The sequence below is a fragment of the Mobula birostris genome, chromosome 16 (assembly GCF_030028105.1).
Source record: "Mobula birostris isolate sMobBir1 chromosome 16, sMobBir1.hap1, whole genome shotgun sequence".
Classification (NCBI taxonomy): Eukaryota; Metazoa; Chordata; class Chondrichthyes; order Myliobatiformes; family Myliobatidae; genus Mobula; species Mobula birostris.
This window is the reverse complement of record NC_092385.1, coordinates 63,515,931-63,531,219: the sequence shown is the minus strand read 5'-3', so window position 1 is coordinate 63,531,219 and position 15,289 is coordinate 63,515,931. Positions and strand designations below refer to the sequence as shown.

Here is a 15,289-nt window from a genome sequence, read left to right as displayed (position 1 = left end):
AATAATGATGGGGTCAGCATGCAATACCCTCATAACTTAAATTTTTAAAAATTGCTTCTCAATGCCTTGTTTCAGAAACTTCCACTTAGTGCTCTCAGTTTACCTGGAATCATACAGAGATACATAACAGGATTATATATCAGTATTAGCTGTCAGTAATATTCCATATTCACTCAGTTTATTGCCCATATATCTCTTGTTGTCAGTTAGACCCCATCCCTTTATCACTAACAATATCCAACTTCAACCTGTCCCAACAGTAGTAATAATAACCCATTCTGTCTTCTGTCATCCTCAAAGTGTCCTCAGCATCTATATCACATCAGGTTGTCAGTTCTGTCTTGTAATATCTAAACTACATTCCAGAGCCTTGTCAGGGGCGATCTACACTCACTGTATCAAGCACTTTCTCTGTATGGGCAATCATATTTTACATTGTCAGCAACTGGCCTGTCCATCTCCCAGCAACAATATCACATACTTGCAGTTATCAAACTGTCTCAAGTGCAATGCCCTATCTAACAGTTCAGTTACTGTGGGCTGCTGTGTATTTGATATTTAAGTAATATTTGAGTAATCTTGTATATGTATATTGGTTGATTAAGCATTCTTGTTCATTTAAAGTTCGATGTATAAACGCATGAATTGCATATGTCATCACACTACCACTTGATACGTGTGCTCCTTGCTTAAAGTCAACGTGAAGTTAGACTTACATTTCAGACTCCGGTGTCTTCCCTTAAATAAGTTTAATGTACAAAACATAACACGGGCGACAGTGAAATCAAGTGTTCAATCAATAATCAGTACTGTGCATTGGTACTCTTTCATTCTATACATCACTATATCACAAACGGCTGGTCAGTTCTCTGTCTGAACAACTACGATGATATCAGGTAGATGACCAGTTCCTATATCATTTACTGCTCAGAAACACCCTGTGCCTATATCATTATCACTCACTCCCAATACTCTGACTCTTCCCAGATTACATACAATCAGTTCCCTCTCCCTTACTATATTGATTTATTTGTTTAGTACTCTTGTTATATATACAGAGGTACAGTGGAAAAATTGTAGATATTTTCATTACATCAGCACATTGAGGTAGTACAAGGAAAAGCAATAATAGAAATGTTATTATAGTTACAGTCAAAGTGCAATGCAGATAGACAATCAGGCACAAGGGTCACTTGATTCTGGCATAGTCCCAGAGGACTGGAAAATTACAAATGTCACTCCACTCTTCAAGAAGGGAGGAAGGCAAAAGAAAGGAGATTATAGGCCAGTTAGCCTAACCTCAGTGGTTGGGAAAGTGTTGGAGGCTATAATTAAGGCTGAAGTTACAAGGTACTTGGAGACTAATGAGGGAAATCTTGCCTTACAAATCTGCTAGAATTCTTCGAGGAAGTAACAAGCAGGGTGGACAAAGGAGAGGCAGTGGATGTCATTTACCAAAAGGCATTTGTGAGGCACCTTAACAAGATAAGATCCTATGGCATTACAGGAAAGATACTGGCAAAGATAGCAGACAGAGCAGGAGACAGAGAGTGGGAATAAAAGGGGCCTTTTCTGGTTGACTCCCAGTGACTAGTGGTGTTCCTCAGGGGTCAGTATTGGGACCACTACTTTGCACATTGTTTCAATGATTTAGATAATGGAATTGATGGCTTTGTGGCAAAGTTTGTGGATGATACGAAGGAAGGTGGAGGGGTAGGTAGTGCTGAGGAAGCAATGCAATTGCAGCAGGACACACAAATTGGAAGAATGGGCAAAAAAGTGCCGTATGGAATATAGCGTTGGGAAATGTATGATAATGCATTTTGGTAAAAGGAACAATAAAACGGACTATTATCTAAATGAGGAGAAAGTTCACACATCAGAGGTGCAGAGGGACTTAGGAGTCCTCATGTAAGACTCCCAGAAGGTTAATTTACAGGTTGAGTCTGTGGTAAAGATGGCAAGTGCAATGTTGGCATTTATTTCAAGGGGAATAGAATATAAAAGCAGGATATAATGCTGAGGCTTTATAAGACACTAGTCAGGCCACACTTGGGAGTATTGTTGACAGCTTTAGGCCCTATTTCTCAGAAAGGATGTGTTGTAAAAGGAGAGAGTCCAGAGGAGGTTCACGAGGATGATTCTGGGAATGAAGGGGTTAACATATGAGGAGCATTTGACAGCTTTTGGGCCTGTACTCACAGGAATTTAGAAGAATGTGTGGAAATCTCATTGAAACCTACCGAATTTTGAAAGGACAAGATAGAGTGGATATGGAGAGGGTTTTCTTTTGGTGGGGGTATTCAGAACTAGAGGGGACAGCCTCAAGATTGAGGGGTGAACTTCTAGAACAGAGGTAAGGAGGAATTTTTTTAGCCAGAGAGTAGTGAATCTGTGGAATGCTCTGCCACAGACTGTGTTGGAAGCCAAGTCCATGCGCATATTTAAGGTGGAAGTTGATAGTTTTCTGATTGGTAAGGACATCAAAGGATATGGCGAGATGGCAGGTGTATGGGGTTGAGTGGGATCCGGGATCAGCCATGATGGAATGGTAGAGCAGACTCAATGGGCTGAATGGTCTAATTCTGCTCCCATGTCTGATCCTAATTAGGTAATAAAACACACAAAGTGCTGGAGGAACAGGCAACATCTATGGAGAGGAATAAACAGTTGATATTTCATGCTAAAACCCTTCATTAGGACTGGGAAGGAAAAGGGAAGAGGCACGGTAGCGTATTGGTTAGCACAATGCTTTATGGTAACAGCAACCCAGATTCAAATTCCACCGCTGACTGTAAGGAGCTTGACATTCTCCCTGCGACTGCGTCCGTTTCCTCTGGATGCTCCAGTTTCCCCCTCACAATCCAAAGACCTATCAGTTGGTAGGCTAATTGGTCATTGTAAATTGTCCTGCGATTAGGCAGCGAGGCCCAGAGGGTTGGAAGGGCCTATTCCACGCTATATCTCAATAAAATAAAAATAAAAAAATAAAATATTCTAGTTCTGTCAAAATGAATCCTGATATTGCATTTCCATTCCTTACCACCAACTCAACCTGTCTTTTGCCTCCGTCCTTTCTCAAAAGAGTGGAGTGACATTTGCAATTCTGCAGTCCTCCCGCATCATTCCCAAATCTAGTGATTCTTGAAAGATCGCTAGTAATGCCTCCACAATCTCTCCAGCTACCTCCTTCAGAGCCTTGTGTAGTCTATCTGGTCCAGGTGACTTATCTACCTTCAGACCTTTCAGCTTCCCAAGCGCCTTCTCCCTAGGAATAGCAACTATAGTTACTTCTGACCCCTGGCACTTTTGAATTTCTCGTATCAGTCTAAGAGGAGTAACAGTAAGCTCCTCTTCCATTCATGGTTGTGTCCTATAGTCAGTTATTGTCCCTGTCCCTATCTCCCTATACCAAATAAAAATTTGCCCAGTATCAACAATCCCTATCTATATTTCAGTAACTGGACTGAAAGACAGCAGTCAATACATAATGCAGTTATCGTCAATGGGTTTGTGTTTCATTCTTATATCAATGGATATATTACTACCCACCTTGCAAAATGTCTTTTCTAAAAGAGTGTAAGACCATAAAATATAGAAGCAATATTAGGCCATTTTGTCCATTGCGTCTGCTCTGCCATTTCATCATGGCTGATCCAACTTTTCTCTCAGTCTCGTACCCCTTCATGCCCTGACCAATCAAGAATCTATCAACCTCTGCCTTAAATATACATAAAGACTTGGCCTCCACAGCTGCCTATGGCAAAGAATTCCCCAGATTCACCATTCTCTAGTTAAAGAAATTCCTCCTCATCTCCATTCTAAAAGGACATCCTCTTTTCTGAGGCTGTGTCCTCTGGCCTTAGAAAAAAATCCCTTCTAGAAAGTGCTATAGGCCTATTAATATAAAAACTTCAAGCCATCATAAAGATTTCTTCCACAGGAATTTAACCTGATCAACCATTCTATTTACCCCCCTTTACCCCCTCTATTATCCCCATCACTGTTTTGCACTGTAAACACTTCCTATAATGCTGTTCACATTGTAAATAAATTGTTACATGTATTTATGCATATTTATTCTATATCCATACTTTAACTTCTAATTTTACTTTTTACAGAATTCTTTATTCTTTACTGAATATTGTTTATTTGTTGCATGTCACACTCTCATCAACACACCATTGCAGGTTGGAAGAGTAACACCTTATATTCCGTCTGAGTAGCCTCCAACCTGATGGCATCAACATCGATTACTCAAACTTCTGGTAATACCAAGTCCCCCCCTTCACTATCCCCATCCCCTTTTCCCTCTCTCTCCTTAACTCCTTGCCTGCCCATCTCTTCCCTCTGGTGCTCCTACCACCTTTTCTTCCTTCCCATGGCCATCTGTCCTCTCCTATCAGATTCCCCCTTCTCCAGCCCTGCATATCTTTCAACAATCAACTTCCCAAATCTTTACTTCACCCCTCCCATCCCACTTCCAGGTTTTACCTATCACCTTGTGTTTCTACCTCTCCTCCCCCCACCATCTAACTCTCATCTTTTTTTCTCCAGTCCTACTGAAGGATCTTGGCCTGAAACATTGACTTTACTCTTTTCCATACAGCTGCCTGGCCTGTTGAGTTCCTCCAACATTTTGTGTGTGTTGACAGCAAGTTCCTAACACAGATAAATGTATATGGTAAATAAAGTTGATTCTTGATTAGATGCTACAAACAAGTGAACAGTTCTTACACATATGGACTAATGCCTAAGTTCCTTGTTTCTGTGTCAGTCTCTGCATTACAGAGCATAAGTAGAGACACATTGTAATTCAGTGCTCTACCCCTTTAGTACTCATAGTTAGTCTGTGGCCTCTCTCTGTCTCAGTAGCTGCCCGCCTGCAACCTGTTCGTTTTTATTAACAATATCACACATGGCCAGTCAGTGTGCTGCCTTGGCATCAGTTACTGTATCACACACTGTCATAAGTCGCTTTGCACCTCATTGGTCACTGTTCAAGCAGTAAGTGCCCTGCCTCTGTACAACAATTGCACCATAACTCTTACCATCACCCCGTCCAGACCACAGTCTGCAAGCAAGCCCCTGTTTTATATTGGTAAATGGATCATACGGTATTGCTCAGTTTCCTGCCCTTTCAGAACGGAGACGAGGAGGAATTTCTTTTGCCAGAGGGTGATGAATCTTTGGAACTCGTTGCCACAGGCAGCTGTAGAGGCCAAATATTTAAGGCAGAGGTTGATAGATTCTTGATTGTTCTGGGCATGAAGGGATATGGGGAGAAGGCAGAAGATTGGGGCTGAAAGGAAAAATGGATCAGCCATGGTGAAATGATGGAGCAGACTCGATGGGCCAAATGGTCTAATTCTGATCCTATGTCTTATGGTCTAAACCAGCAACTATACCATCTAGAGTCACTCATTGATAGTACACATATTACACAGAGCAGGTTAATGTCCTCCCCATTATGTGTATAAGGTCAGACTCGCAGAGTAATTCAGCACACAGGAAAGTCTTTTGACTCGACTTGTCCATGCCAACCAAGCTATGCTAATCGCATTTACCTGCATTTGGTCCACATCCTTCTCACTCCATGTACTTATCCAAATGTCATTTAAATGTTTTAAATATTGTACTTAGTTTTCCTCACCCTTTCTCAGGTTTTATCATAAAGCAGCCAGTGGTTGTCCTTGCATCAGATAAATGCCCTCTCACTAAATCAAAGTCAATCTGTAACCACATCAGTGTTTTGTTACCTCATGAACAATACCTTACCACATCAGCCTCGCCTTGTCTCTAAACTACACTCCGTTTCTCAGTGTGTTGTTCCTCTCACAGTAGATAGTGCCAGACACCTGTCCGCATATCAGACATTGCAAGCCAGTGTACTGTTCCCATATCAGTAATAATCTCATACACTGCCTATCAGTGCCCTATACCAACAACGTGCATCACACCCTGCTGATCAGAGCACGGTGGATTTATCAGCCGCCAATCATTCTCAGATCCAGTTTAGTTTATTACCATATTCACCAAGATGCAATGAAATTCCTTGCTCACAAAAATGTACAAAATAAATAGTGTGCATGGTGTAATAAATACAACAATAAACATAGGAATGAGTGCAGCACAGATACAATCGTAAACGCAGCCACAATGACATGACAACAAATAGAATGTCAAGCACAGTGACGAGCGCATTGTGATACAATCTGAAGTAGTGCAAAAGACAAAACACTAAAGTGACAGCAGTGGAAGAGGTAGATGGCAGACATGGGTGATGAAATTTACCGGTATCTTCAATTCCCTTGTTTCATTGAGGAAAATAGTAAAGATCAAGACCTAAGACCTGGTGCAGAACCTGTTGGCTGAGCAGAAGTGATCCCTGTCCTCTTATAACCTCTGAGACCTCGTCTATCTGCAGCTCTGGAGAGATGCTGCTGCATAACCTTCCAAATACTAAGCTTGTAAAACTGAGATTGTATTCTGAGCTCTGTCATGGAAAGAGTTTACCAGGCATATAGATAGATATACATCCTTGATATAATGTGCCTTCCTCGATGATCTCTAGGTATACTTGGCCCATAACTGCTCAGATGGAGAAGGAGTATTTGGGATCTTGAGGCCTTGAGTCAGGAGAGCACTAAATTCCTGAGCCTTGCAAAATTCAAGTTCCTTCACTGAAGAGGACCCGAGAGGCAACTTCAACAGACAGCTGGTGGGTATTTGGAAATGGCTGCCAGAGGAATTAGTGGAAGCAGGAACAATTACAATAAGATTATGGACAGGTACATACAGTACTGATGAAGAGTCTCGGCCTGAAACATTGACTTTCATAGATGCTGCCTGATCTACTGAGTTCCTCCAGCATTTTGTGTTTGTTGGTTTGGACAACCACATGTGGGATAAGAGCCAATGTAGGCAAGATGGGCTGAATGGCCTACTTCAGTGCAGTATGAGTCTAAACCACAACTTAAGTAGTGGAAGGAGAGTACTAGCTAACCACTGTCTGACCTAACAACCACCTCCTGTGGAAGAATCTTCAGGTGAATCCCAACACATATCTAAATCCATAAAACATGCATGGAAACAAATATCCTTCACACAAAATAATCTGCAGATGCTGGGGTCAAAGCAACTCTCACAACACGCAGGAGGAACTCAGCAGGTCGGGCAGCATCCGTGGAAAAGAACGGTTGACGTTTCGGGTCGGAACCCTTCGTCAGGACTGTAGAGGGAAGGGGCAGAGGCCCTATAAAGAAGGTGGGGGGAGGGTGGGAAGGAGAAGGCTGGTAGGTTCCAGGTGAAAAACCAGTAAGGGGAAAGATAAAAGGGTGGGGGAGGGGAGGCAGGGAGGTGAAAGGCAGGAAAGGTGAAGAAGGAATAGGGAAAAACACAATGGGTAGTAGAAGGAGGTGGAACCATGAGGGAGGTGATAGGCAGCTGGGGGAGGGGGCAGAGTGAAACTAGCTTAGGGGAAGGGAGGGGGAGGGAATTACCGGAAGTTGGAGAATTCTATGTTTATACCAAGGGGCTACCTAGACGGTATATGAGGTGTTGCTCCTCCAGCCTGTTCAGCCTCATCATGGCAGTAGAGGAGGCCATGTATGGACATATCTGAATGGCAGTGGGAAGCAGAGTTGAACAAATATCCTTCATCCCCTGAGTGTTCCAGACTCGAAAGGCTCTGTCTCTCCATATTTTTATTTCCTCAAACTTTGCTTGCCTTCATCTGTTATCTATTATCCATGTGCCACTGCCCTCCAACTACACCCCTTTCTGCCCCCTCCCTGGCAAAACTAAATGTCATCTTACACCTCTCTGTAGTCGACCAATCACCCCAGGCTCCTGTCCACATTCCCCTCGGCTCATCTCCCTTCTCCACTCCCAGACCCGATGCAGGGTTTTGAGCTGAATCATCATCAGTTCCTTCCTCCTACACAGATGAAGCTTGACCTGCTGAGTTCCTCTAGCAGATTGCAGGCTGATCCAGGTTCCAGCATCTGTTTCTTTCTAGTGTTTCTAAGCCACTAACGGTTTCTCTTTCCACAGGTGTTGCCTGACTTGTGGAACTTTTCCAGCACGTTCTGTTTTTATTATAAAATTTAGAGTGACTGTTCAACAGTAAGAGCCAAAAACCTACAATAGTTATTTAAAGGATGGATACAATAGAAAAAGAAATGGACAGGAGAAATTATGCCCAGGATTAAAATTATATATTGAACTACAGCTTTGCGGGCTCCTCATTTGAATCTGCATCGCTATTTACATTTTTAATATATTATATTCTTTTGAATTGTTTCTTCTAATCACCTGATAATCGTGTAACATGGTAGAGGTCAGACTGGGATGTCTGTTTGGGGAGTTTGGTGTCAGGCATGAAAAACGATGTGGTCTGTTCAATGGAGCTGATTGAGTGTAATGAGGGCATCTGAGCTGGGCTGACAAAGGAGGTTATCACTGATCACATTTCCTACTGGTGGATTTTGAAGTACTTGCACCTTCTGGATACTGTGGATTGACCTTGATCTGGAATGGAGGCAGTAGCATTGTTCCACTCCAGCGGGAAGCTCATTGATGAAATGCAGAAATGGACTGAATAAAGCTTGAGAAAGTGTTGCAGTGTAGACCCAGCATAGCTTAACACTGGTCTATTGTGAACCTGTTGTGTAAAATCATGGTTTGCAGGCATAAGATGGAGATGAATTTCTGTGGGCAACCACAGTCCCTCTTGGTTGACAAATCCTACTTAGTTATTACTATCAGGTTACTTTATTTTCTTGAAGGTGGCCAGAATTACGGCAATTTGGAAATCTCAAGATGTCTTCCTAGAATATAGAACAGTTTAGGACTAGGAAAGGCCCTTCAGCCCACAATGTGCATGCCAAATCAAATATGGGAGAAAAGGCTCTGAATTTGAGAGTGAAGCTCTCCTCCGTCCAGTTTTAGAGCCTCAGCAGGGATATCATCTGCTCCACTGGCCCTGCTGTCTTTCCATTGGTATGCAATCTTTTCCATTGCTTTTTGATCTGGGGTGGCAGCAACGTTGGTCTGGGTACATTTGTGGATTCACATCAAAAGCAAAGCCCATGTGTAGGAGATCTTCAAAATGTTCCTACTAGTAGGTGCTGGCGACTTCTGTGTTCTGAGGAATTCACCTCTATCCTCAGCTCTCAGTGGGTTGGGTCTTTGTGTTTTTGGGCCAGAGGTAGCCCTGACAAGGCTGCAGAACCCATACATGTTGAGACTTGCAGTGAGTTGCTGAGCCTCCCATCACAATCCATTCTTTGGGTCACAGGCTTCTGTTGGATCTCAGCCTACTCTTGAATGGACCTCATATGACAAAGACCTTACAGTCGACCTTGTCATCACTCTTATTGTCAACCTTCACTGCATTTTCTCTGCATTCATTTGTTTTTCCTTTTGTTGTTCCTCAACATACATATGTTTAAAATGAATTGTGTGGGTGGCCTTCAAAACAAAACATATCACTGTACATATGAGAATAATAATCCAATTACTTGTGGAGCGTTTTACTTGTTTGAGGTAAGGTGGAGCCTCTGGTCCTTGTGTTTGCAGTTAACTACATCTTGTGTACCTAAACCAGTGCAGTCTGCCAACATTCAAACCTCCTGTCTGAACCTCTCGAAATGGTTTTCTTCCCATGTCGTACCATTGAAATGGTGAAAGATTCAATTGGTATTCTATTCACTTCTAAAGAAGGTAATCTCTCCTTATTGTGTCTGCAGCCTTTGACTCAATGGACCAGACTATACCTGCATTGTCCTGTGTCGCCAGGAATTTCCTGCAAGAACATCTAAAGGTACTATATGGTGACTTATACATATATTGATAATAAATTTACTTTCAACTTTTGACCTCTTAAATATTTTCTGTTCCAATAACTGAATCCCGATTGCAATGTGCACACACATGCAAGGGGGTTTCAACTTTTATGTTACTGCGGAGGCTAATTAAAATGGCGTCTTTGTTATGTTAATGTGGGGAATGCGGCTTTGTTGTGTTAAACGCTGAGAAAGTTTGCGCTAGCAGCTTGTTTTGGTTTAGGGGGTGATAAGAGGGTGCTATTAACCAATTCGGATAGTTGTTATGGTTTTGGTGTATTTGAAGATACTGTATGCGTGGGGTTTTGGGGCAGAAGGCAGGAGAGCGAGACAAAGGATGGACTAGGTGCTGTGAGTCCGCTAACAGGGTCGGACCCTGAGCGGGACGTTCGGCGAGGAGACGGAGATGGACTCATGTGGAGCGTCTGGTCGACCACCGTTGTTGGTCCCAGGCGGCCGGTCGAGGTGGTCCGAGGGGGTCGCAGGGTGAAGAAGAAGGTTCTTGAGCTCCAATGGTTTTTGTGCACGAAGAGATTGAACTTTGGTAAGTGTGGCGCCTTTTATTTCCTTTTATATTTTATTCTCTTTTAATTATATAGTTCCAGTAATATCTATAAACTGTAAATCATTTAATTGCATCTGGTGTATTGTCTGTTATTTGGGCAGGGTGGGGTACCCCACACAAACGAATTATCCAGTTTGCCGGGGCCGAGGCTGCTTCCCTAAACGACAGCGAGCCGAGCGACCCTGAGGGTGGCCGGGGGGGGCTACACACAAATCAGGCACCAAACTGGAATAGATCAGCACCTGCAACACCCTAACTGTGGAGCTAATCTCTTGTGACCTTTCCCCCTTGCAACCACTTACTTTGTCCCCACTCAAGTCTGTCCCCGTGACTTATGCTATTGATAGTGGAATTCTGACTCCCAACTTACTGTAGTTGTTCACCACTATCGACAATTCTCCTGAAGGCAACTTGCCCATTTCTTTCTGATAAAAGCCACAAGGTCACCTTGAGACATGTATGTTGCTCAGTAGCTCTCTCTTTAACAAAATGCCCTTTCCTTCCCGCATCTTTGCTATGTGCCAGGTAGTAAGAAGCTGCAGCAATCAGCAAGCTGGCTGGCTGGAGTTCAATCAGCACAAATGCTCCTTCAAATTGCAGTCTTGGCTTGAAGCTTTACTCCAGCAACAGAGCAGAACGAGCGCTGAAGCACATCAACATTCACCTGCTGATTGCTCTCAGAAGAGGCAAAGGATGACGGGAAGTGCTCCAAAGACGATCGCTGAAGAGGAGAAGACAGGAGCACTGACAGCTGCTCATTAATGCTTACAGATACTAAAGGGTCTTGGATGCGGCTGTTTGCAGTCTCTTCTGCTTGGTGAATTACAGCTCAATAACGAAGGCTGCAGAACTGAGAACGAGCAAGAGCAAGCACAGCTCTGACAGATAGCGCTCACCTGTTGGAGCAGCTTTCCTCTGCAGGCAGCAGGCCCCGTGTTAGGGTCAGGGGTGATGAAGTGAAAGTATACACCTCAGTGAGTGGGGAAGCAGCAAGATGAGAGCTGCGTGCTCTGACATTTACATCCTGAAATCGCACAGCATGAAACTGCAAGGAAAGGAATTGAGTTACCATTTTGCAGAGGGGCTCACAGGCACTTCATGCCAAATACTTGTAAAAAAAAATTGAAAACCACATGCTGATAATTACACTGAAAATAACAAACTGGGCATAAAATAACTGATATTATTTTACCTATTTTGTAGCCAAAATGTTCTCTTAAGGCCCATTTCCATACCTGTGTTATATCCCGTGTGATATTCTGTCTGTTTCTAACTATTCATCTCACCCTCTATCTTTCTTTACCTATCTCTGTGACTGCCACCTTGTCCATTGTTTATGATTACCAGTCTGCCTGTAACTACTGCTGCTTGTATCTATCTCTGTCTATGACCAGCAATGCCTCAGGCCATCACAGTCAGAATCTAAAGCCTCATTATGCCCTTCTGGAAAGGGAGCCACAGAGATGGTATAATCAGAGCCAACTTCAAGACAGGAAACAAATCTCACTTGACTTCTATCTGCCAGAGGAAGGTCATCATGGAACTCCATGACTATCTCCTCCCAGTGGCTGAAGGACTGCTCTCCAAAACACAATGTGGATTTCATTCATTCAAGGTCTCAGCGTAGATTTGTGCTTCACCATGTGACCACTCCACGAGAAACACAGAGATCAGTGCACGTGGCCTTTCTTCACCTCCATCAACTGAGAGCAGTGGTGGAAATCTGGCTGCCCTTCAAAACATATCACCATTCTACAGTCAGAAAGTCACAGAGGGCACCACAGCACAGCAGCACATCTATCATGTTACCACACAGTTTCGTTTACCATGGGGAAAACAAACCCAGTCCCTCTAGGAAGCCTAGTCACTGACAGCTTGATAGATTTTTCGATATTCAACTCAAGTCACATGCAGAACATGCCCTGTGGCCCATTTAGTCTGTGCCAGGCTGGTTTTCCTCTGTGGAAGAAACGGAAGGAGGAGGGGAACCAGAGGGAGGTGATGGGTGGAAGAGGAGAAAAGAAGTGGTAATAGGGAAGCAGAATGGGAAATGGAATAACAGAGAAGTGTGGGGGGAGAAATGATCAGAATTTGGAGACACCAACATTCATTCCATCAGGTTAAAGGATACAAAGACAGAATATGAAGTGTTGTTCCTCCCACCTGAGTTTGGCTTCTTCTTGCTGGTGAAGGAGGCCATGTACTGACATGTCAGAATAGGAATAGGAAGTCAGATTGAAATGGGTGGCCATCGGGAGATCTTGTCTTTTGTGGTGGAGAGAGTGAAGGTGATCAACAAAGCAGTCTAGGCATCAGTCTCATTGAGGTAGAGGAGATTGCATTGGGAGCCCCAGATATAGTAGAAAGTGTCACCTCACCTGGAAGGATGGTTTGAGGCCCTGAATGGTGATGAAAGGCATAGTGTAACACTTGTCCTGCTTGTAGGATAAGTGCTAAGTGGGAGGGTCAAATAGACATGGGAGTCACATAGAGAACAATCCCTGTGGAAGGAGGAGGGTTGGGAGGGAGGGAATATGTGCTTAGTGGTGGGACCCCATTGGAGATGGTGGAAGTGACAGAGAACGATGAATGAGAATACAGAGGCTCGTGGAGTGGCAGGTAGGGACAAGGGGAACCCTGTCTATGGTACGGTGATGGGAGGGCAGGTATGTGGGAAATGCAGAGATCCAGCTGAGGGAAGCATCAATAGTGGTGAAGGGAAACCCCATTCTTTGAAAAGGACATGCTACCTTGTATTTTTCCCCTCACTGACTTTCTTATTCTGGCTTCTGCCCTCTTTCTTTCCAGTCCTAATGAAGGGTCTCAGCCTGAAATGTCAATAGTTATTCCTCTCCTGAAAAGCTACCTAACTTGCTGAGTTCCTCCAGCATTTTGTGTGTGTTACATAGGATTTCCAACATCTGCAGAATCTCCACCAGTGTACCTCTGAATGGATGGATGGATGGATAGACACATGGACTGATGGATGGTTGGGTACTTGGATGGACTGCTGGATGGGTGGATGAGTGGACAGATGGATGGATGGATTAACAGAAGGATGGATCGACAGATGGTTGGATTGACGGATGGACTGATAGATGAACAGATGGATGGATGGATGGATGGATAGGTGGATGGACTGATGGGTGGGATGGATGGATGGATTGACGGATCGATGGATTGATGGATGGATGGACAGATGGATGGATGGATGAATGGATGGATGGATGGATTGATGCATGGGTGGATGAGTGGACAGATGGGTGGATGGGTTGACAGAAGGATGGATGGATAGATGGATGGACTGATGGATGGATGGACAGGTGGATCTATGGGTCCATGAATGGACAGATGGAATCCACACTGTAATTCAGGGAGCACCTCATCAGTCACTGGGAAGAGTTACCAAAGACCTTCCTCCGGCAGACTGTGTTTCTACACAGAAGGCAGTTGACATCTGTAATGCACTGCCAAATTTCGTAGTGGAATCAGATGTTATTATCAAATTTAAGAGGTATTTAGATGGACACTTAAATAGGCAAGGCCTAGAGGGACATGTACCTAAAGCAGACGAATGTGTTTAACGTAGATGGACAAAAAGGTCAGCATGGACGTAATTGGTGGAAGGGTCCATTCTGTGCTCGATCGCTCATCCATCCATCCATCCATCAATCGACCCTCTCATTGAAGGAGTCCTTTCTCATCTCTATCCTGAATGGTTGCCCCATCATTTGACAATGTTGTCCATGATTCCAGATACACCAGCCAGAGCAAATATTCACATACATCCACTGGTACACACAAACTGAACAGAATCTATGCAAACATTTCTTAGGTCCACGCTGATCCAAATCCTCTTGCCATTATTGAAGTGCCCAGTTACCACTTCCTTAAAAATAAATTCCAGCTTTACCGTTTAGTTAAATAGTCTACAATGTCCAGTTTCCATTCTCCAGCTTTCCTTAAATGAAAGGTTTTTATCATGAGATATAGATTCAGATTTGGAAATACAGCACAACAGGCCCTTCTAGCCCTATGAGTACACGCAGCCCAATTACAGCCCTGTGACTAATTAACCAACTAACCTATACATCTTTGGACTGTGGGAAGAAACTGGAGTACCCGGAGAAAACCCATGTGGTCATGGAGAGAATGTATAAACTCCTGATTGATAACGGTGGGAATTGAACCTGGGTCACTGGTGCTGTAATAGGGTTAACAACTGCTACACTACCAGGCTAGAGGCTTCTGTGGCCAAAGTTGACCTGAGGCTCTGAGACTTCCTAAAATCAATGCTGAGATCTCACTATTCCCTTCCATCTGCATACCCTTGTACTGGCCGCTTTAGTGGGTCTGCCCTGTAGGCGGGACGTGATGTACCGAGGGCTGGTGACAGAGGAATCTGACACATTGCATGATTCTGTAAGGATAACAGTGTCAGACTCTCACAATTTAGGCACTAGCTCTTGGACGTTTGTGAAGGCTGTACAAGTTTGACTGCAATGGGGGGAGATTTTACTGTGCCTTAATTTGTGCATCATTCACTGCCAGGTGGTCTATCCCTCTCTGCTTCAACATGGCAGTAGTAACATAACAGGGAGTCTGTTGAATCATTACTGGCATGTTGAAACAAGGCATTTCAAAATCAAACACACTCTTTAAAAGTCCAACACACGGGGGGTGATTGATATGTTCGTGGCCTAAGGTAGAAGGAGTCAATTCTAGAAAACCTTGTACATTTATTTTTCAACATAGTCCCCTCCTACATTTACACACTTAGTCCAGCGGTCGTGGAGCATATGGATCTTGGACCTCCAGAAGGTGTCCGCAGATGGGCGATTGATAGGTTCGTGGACTAAGATAGAATAAGATGAGT

The 15,289-nt window shown here is 43.7% G+C and overlaps 1 protein-coding gene across 8 annotated transcripts in view; it reads right to left on the bottom strand.

Annotated features, from left to right (window-relative positions):
* The window catches only part of LOC140211181 (voltage-dependent calcium channel subunit alpha-2/delta-2-like), a 1,200,890-nt gene that overhangs the window by 338,489 nt on the left and 847,112 nt on the right, over positions 1-15,289 (bottom strand). The window lies entirely within an intron of this gene.